At 38.6% G+C, this 6,804-nt stretch overlaps 1 protein-coding gene across 1 annotated transcript in view; it reads left to right on the top strand.

Annotated features, from left to right (window-relative positions):
• The first annotated feature begins 248 nt into the window (after positions 1 to 248).
• The window catches only part of Lcp1 (lymphocyte cytosolic protein 1 (L-plastin)), a 47,136-nt gene continuing 40,580 nt past the window's right edge, over positions 249 to 6,804 (top strand). Inside the window, exon 1 of the mRNA XM_013009358.1 lies at positions 249 to 365. The gene's annotated coding sequence lies outside the window, so the exon portion shown is untranslated. The remainder of the gene's footprint in view (positions 366 to 6,804) is intronic.

The following is a 6,804-nucleotide window of genomic DNA, read 5'->3' as shown; positions in this document are numbered from 1 at the left end:
TCTGTCATCATCAGAAAGGTTTAAGTGGCCGAGGGCCTACTTAGAGACAGCTGGGAGAGACATGGAAGGAAAGAGATCGAAAACTGCTTATAAATAAGAGGAAGTGGCTAGAGGCGTCTGAATTTCAGTGTGACCTGCTCTGTCAGGTGATTGTTTTAAGTGGGAGGGGACATGAAGAAAAAAAAAGTTAAGTGAAATGTCCTTATAAAGACAAAATCTATTTCTTTCCTGCCTGATGATTTGTCATTCTAGTCACTTCCTGCCTTGTGACCACACACCCGGGCTTGACAAAGCTGTTCTGCAGATCAGAAAGAAAGGAGTTTCTGGTCACATACCAGCTCAACTGAGGACCGAGTTTCTACAAGGTAAACTTTTTGGGTGTCTATTTGTCTTTTCTAAGTGTGTTGGGCTCTGTTTCCCGGGGTTGTGGGTTTAGCCTTGAGGGGACGGAAGATCTGTGCACCTGTCACCCATGTGTGCTCTGCCTCCTCTGACTGCTGAAACCCCACAGCTGCCCCGTGGGACTGTCTGGGGTGGAGTCCCCTCTGCTCTCCTCGCTGGCTGGGTTCTTAATTTACCTTCAGTTATCAGCCTTCCAAAACTAGTATTCTTTTTTATTTTTCCTTTTTAAACCAAACTATGATCTGCATTATGCCTATTGCTTTAAGTCAGGAAAGCTGTTTACTGTGATTTTTTTTTTTTTGCCTACTTTAAAATGTCTTCAGGAAAGTGCATATCGATCACTTAGATTGTGGTGCTTTAATGGGGGCAGTTTAATTTTAGCTTCTGTGGTTCTGTTTCTCTACAGAACTTCTCCATAATACGTTAGTGGATACATTAACTTCTTGGGTCATATGTTCCTGAATGTGATACTATTATTTTTAAGTGAATTGGGGTGCCAAAGGTTTTTTAATGAGTATACTTAATGACCACATCGAATTAGAGGTCTCCGCCACTTATCTTCTAAAACAAAAGCAACTTGTGTTTCTTCATGGTACTGTATTTTTAGGATTAGCTGAGTTATTTGTCAATGCTTAAGGCCATATAATTGGATTTCCTCAGTTAAATTCTTCAGGAAAACCTTATGTCTACAAAGGAAATTCTTTTAAACTTTGTGGAAGCATATGAAAGATTTGAATCATGTAGTATCAGTTACAAATTCAAATTTGAAGCATTTTTACGTCATATACTACCAGCTTTTATTTATATATCATTAATTTATTTATCTAATATATCATCATGACATAGTTTTAAGAACCATTGACAGATGATGAAATTATCCAGATTGAGATTGGATACAATAGTCAGTATGCTCACCAAAATCCACTGTTTCTCAGTCAAGTATTAGCAATTTATTTTCTATGATTACTCCTCAAACAACTTTGTAAAAACAAAACAAAACAAAACAAAAAACCTCTTACTGAACAACAACAACAGAGTGGCTTTTCCATTGGCAGCTTGATTTCTTGCTTACCAAGAATTGTTATAATTGGTTTCTATTAAGTAAAATTATTCAGATAAGTCTGTATGGGCAAATTTGAATGGAAGTTACCATTTATCTATCAATGTGAAATTCTAGAAGTTGCAAAGTGTGTGATCTTGCCCAAATCATTTAATACTAGCAAAAATGTGGGAGCCTAAAGGACTAGAATATATACTGTTTTAAGTAAAACTAATGATGAGAATAAAATGATCAGGGTGTGAAGGATGAAATAGGAATTAAAAATAATAACTTTATATTGACCTGGGTATGCTACAGCATCGACCAGGGAAATTCTCAAGTATCCATTCCTCTTTCTTCTTGCTCATGTCCAAGGACATCAGAGAGGATTTTTGGGGTCTTTTCCTCAGAAGAAGTACTGCTGAGGTGGAATTGAATGGAATGGTGTTTATAGCAATCTCAGGGAGGCTTTTCTGTGTAGCATTTAAATTTTCATCTCCTAGCTGAATGCTGGTGGCTTACACCTGTAATCTTAGCTACTCAGGAAGAAGGCTGAGATCTGAGGATTGCAGTTCAAAGCCAGCCTGGACAAGAAAATTTCATAAGACTCTAATCTCTAGTTAACTACCAAAAATTCAGAAATGTAGCTATGGCTCCAAGTGCCAAAAAGCCTTGAGAAAAAAAAAAAAAAGCTCAGGGATAGCACTCAGACCTTGAATTCACACACATACAAATCATCTCTTTTTGTAAATCAAATTATGCCCCATAACAATCAGGGAGAGAGGACAAAATTTAAGTATTTTAGCTTGTTTTAAACTTCTATAGCTAAGTGCTTTGAGGAAGGCATCGTCAATAAGTAAAGCCTCATTTGGATGTGTGCATTTAAACTAGAGAGGACAGGAAGAGAGCTTTTGAACCAGGCACGTTCTGACCTTCCTAACAGAAAATGGCTCCCTGGGGCTGGGAAGGTGGCTCAGTGGTAGAGCGCTTGCCTTGCATGCATGAGGCCCTGGGTTCAATTCCTCAGCACCACATAAGCAAAAAGAAAAAAGCCAGAAGTGGCGCTGTGGCTCAAGTGGTAGAGCGCTAGCCTTGAGCTGAAGAGTTGAGGGACAGCACCCAGGCCCAGAGTTCAGGCACCATGACCAGACCCCCCCCCAAAAAAAAACAACAAAAAATAGAAAATGGCTCCCTGCCTGCTTAGCACCTACACACATCCTCCTGAAAGTTTCAACCATCTCTATATGACTTATAAAAACCTCATACCATTTAATGCTATGCCCATAGTTTTTTATACTGCATTGTCTTGGTAATGGTGACAAGACAAAATCTGCAGGTGGACACAAAAGTTGTATAGACTTAATGTTTTGTCAAGTTGGTTGAGTTTGTGGATGCAGTGCTCAGGGACATGGAGTTGACTGCCATAATAACACTTTGTGTTTCTATGTACTTTGTATGTGTGGCCACTTTGGATGCCTGACCTCTTAACTACCATTAGAGATCAGAGATAGGCTTAGATGTTCAGAGATTCCCTAAGGTTACAAGCAGTGGAGGCAGGGCAGTAGGTGGCCAGGACCCAAGCTCTGTGCTTCCTCTGTCGAACAGAGCCCTTAGGTACCATATGCTGACTGATATGGGGATTATAGGAGTTCATGACTAAATCTGATCAAATGCTTCCAAGTTTTGAGACAGAGAAAGAGGAAGACAGAGAAAGCGAAAGATAAAGAGAGAAAAAAAAGAAGACACTTGCAATAATCCAGACATACTTTTTTTTTTTACCATTTATCACTGTAGACTTCATATTTTCTTTTAATTAATGCACAGTTTTGCTGAGAAGTTTGAACCTTCACAGTCTTGCCTCAACCCACTTCCTCAACCTCATTTCTTGTCACTTCCTCTGCTCTAGCTCTCACATGCACCCCATCTCCTCCCCCACCAGCCCGCCCATATTCTGGGTGCACCAGACCACAAGCCACCAGAAAGTTCCATGTTCTTTCACTCTTTTCTCTCCAACTGTTTCTTTAATGTACCTTCTTTATTCATTACATTACTGGTTGGTTTTCAAAATTCCTGTTAAGAATTGTGCCCCCTAATTATCTCTCTATTAACTGTTGTGTTTGTATATTTGCTTGATGCATTACTTTTCTTTATTTTAATCTTAAAGCATAGCATTGATCCTATTGTATTAATTGCTAATCTTTATTTGCTGACACATTTGAGTTTCTTCTCTCTCCCTCCAGGCACATGTAATGTGCTAATGATGCTTATCAAAACACATATTTGTTCTCAAATTTTCTAAAAATCAATTTCTGATATACACATGGAAGTCTTTGATTTCACTCTGGAGCATGGTATTTACTGAATTCTCATGGTGATTGCTGAGAGAGAAGATAGAATGATAGCCTAATGTTTTGTGTCTATCACTCTTCATCTCTGTTAAAGCCCCATTCTTTCATTATAGCCTCAAAACTGGAAGTAGAGCTTGACCACAAGAAATTTCAGAAAGTATATAATGATTTTAACCTATAAGAAAAATTATCATCTCATTTCAGTCTAAATACACTCATAGAACTAAACTTTAGTTGCACTCACCAAAATTATGTACTCAATAATGGGCTTCTTTGAAGGCAAAGAACATAAGAATGTATATCATTAACTTTTACTTAGTGGATTTGACTTATTCTTAGAAAATCCTTAAGTCTCCTTCAGGCCTCTCCATGTATAGAGGAAAGACTGAAAACAGACTTTAAAATCAAGGTAGGTAAAAGAAAGTGTGGAATTTTCTCATAAGTTCACATTTAAGAAGATGTTTATAAAGGCATTAGACTTTATGGCTAATACAAGAAAGGTATTCTTTAGAATAATTTAATTTTTCTCCTAGGATATTTTGTGGGGTCTGGGTGTTTCCCAGCTCACAAACTTCAAATTAAGTGACACTATTACCCCCCCCCCCACACACCTCTCTCTGTTTTGTTATCAGTCCTGGAGCCTAAACTCAGAACCTGGGAGCTGTCCATGAGCTTTTTTTGCTCAATGCGAGCACTCTGATACTCAAGCCACAGTTCCATTTCTGACTCCTTGCTGGTATTGGTGATAAGAGTCTCATGGACTTTCTGCCCAGAGTGACTCTGAAGCATGATCCTCAGATCTCAGCCACCTAAATAGCTAGGATTATAGGCATGAACCATCTTTGTATTAAATACTATAAGAATTAAAAAATGGAATTAAAGCCACAAAAGTATATAACTTAGCAGACTTGAAGGGTTTCAAGTGTCTTCTATGTTGCCAGATGGACAATACATTACTCAAGTCAAAAGTGCTCCTGCTTCATATAGTTTCCATATTGAAGTTCTAAGAAGTTACCTCCTGATTAGACTCGTACCTTCCTATGAACAGCGGCTGGACATACAGTGCTCCCAAGGTGGTGGCATCCTGTTCCTTTCCTCTGTCCCTCTGGTTCCACTTCCTGTCTTACATTAGACTTTTCCTGTTGTTTTGGTTTGTCAATTTCAATCATTACAGCAGTCTTCCTAGCAATTGCCTAAGTACTCTGTCTTTCAAGATAGTCAAGCAATGGAAGGGAGGGCAGGGCAGGGCAGGGCAGGGCAGGGCAGGGCAGGAAGCAGTTGCAACCTAACATCCTGTAATAATCACTTATACCTACTCACCACTTACTTTGAACTGGTTATTTTTCTAAATGAAGTATTCATGATTATCACAACAGTCCTGTGACATAGTCATTGGAATCACCTTCATATTTGATGACCAGTTCATTCATTTGTGTATTTTGTTTAAATTTTCTACAATTGCATCAATGTTGTATCAACTGTGCAATTTCAGAGCAACTTTCTAGACTAACAGGTAGCAAACCGTGGTGTTTAAATATGCCCCAATTCTCAGGTGTGCTCAAATAATTTTCATTTCCTTCCAAGAAGTGTAGGCATAGTACAGTTGTGTTTATAAAACAGTCTACTCTATCATCATGGTCATTACTATCGCTGCTTATTCAGCTCTTCTGTGCAGTGGTTTTTTTGACCAATGTAACAGGCCTTTGCATGGGTCATAAAATATGACCTCCATCATGAAAAACTTCAAAAAGTTTTTTGTCTTAGAAGTTTATAGTAATTATAGTCAAGTGCAATTCACATTTTCTTATTTTTTGTGCCCAACAGTCATGAACAAATTTGGCGATTTAATATTTATACCCAAGTACGCATACCTATAATTGTACAGGAATGGCTAAATATAAGTGTCCTAAATACTGTGAAAGAATGAAAAATTGTTAATTGTGCATAGGAGAACAGAGGTTAAAAAGTGACCCACTTAGTAAGATGAAGTAAGTTTTGCCCAACGTCAGAGCCAGGTCTATGTCAGCTCTACTTACAAGCTACAAAGAAGGCTGTTTCTCAAATATGGTCAGTTGTTTTTTCTGGCAGAAGGAAAAGCTAAGAAGTTAAATTGAGGAACTAGCAAAGCCACAGTTTTGTGGTTGCAGCATTGATTCTTGTTTAGTGTAGTGCCGGTTGCAGGTTATATGGAGAGGCAGAATACCATTCCTCCACCCCTCTCTCACACACACATACACATACATATATACATACACATACACACACACACACACATACACACAAACACATGCATGCATCTTGATGGTTAAAGTAGAAAAGAGATTCTGTTTACCAAATTGGCTGGTGAGATAATTTATGCATGTGGAATTGCAGTCTTCCAGATAATTTGTTTTCCTTTATACTCTGCTTGCATTTTCCAGGGTGAAGTGATTTAATGAAATGCTCACCTTTTACTTACATTGGATTTACACCCTGTACGTTGATCCCTGCATCTGGTAACATCACTAAAATTTATCCAAACGAGGTTTTCCAAATGCACAATGTAGAATCAGAGTAAGCTTTTGTGGACCTTCAGGTGGAACATTCTACAATGTGGGTCCTTTGTTAACCCCTCCCCACTTTTTGTGCTAGTCCTGTAACTTGAACTCAGGGTCTGGGCACTGTCCCTGAGCAGTTTTGCTCAAGGTTAATGTTCTACCACTTGAGCCACAGCTCCACTTCTGGCTTTTTTTTTTTTTTGATTAATTGGAGATAAGAGTCTCTTGAACTTCCCTGCATAGGCTGGTGTGGAACTGTGATCCTTAGCACTCAGTGTCCTGAGTAGCTAGGATTACATGCATGAGCCACCAGCACCTGGCTCTACCCTCATAATGTCATTGGTGCATAGGAGTTGAACATCCTTAATCTGAATATCTGAGTTCCAAAATAGTCTGTAATGCAAAACTTTGATGTCATGCTCACAATGTTTCAGATTTTGGAGTACTTCAGATTGCAGATTTTTGGATTAGGGATGCT

Source organism: Dipodomys ordii, unplaced genomic scaffold (genome assembly GCF_000151885.1).
Source record: "Dipodomys ordii isolate 6190 unplaced genomic scaffold, Dord_2.0 Scaffold1, whole genome shotgun sequence".
Classification (NCBI taxonomy): domain Eukaryota; kingdom Metazoa; phylum Chordata; class Mammalia; order Rodentia; family Heteromyidae; genus Dipodomys; species Dipodomys ordii.
Note: the sequence above shows the minus strand (reverse complement) of the source record. Positions and strands in the feature narration are given on the sequence as shown.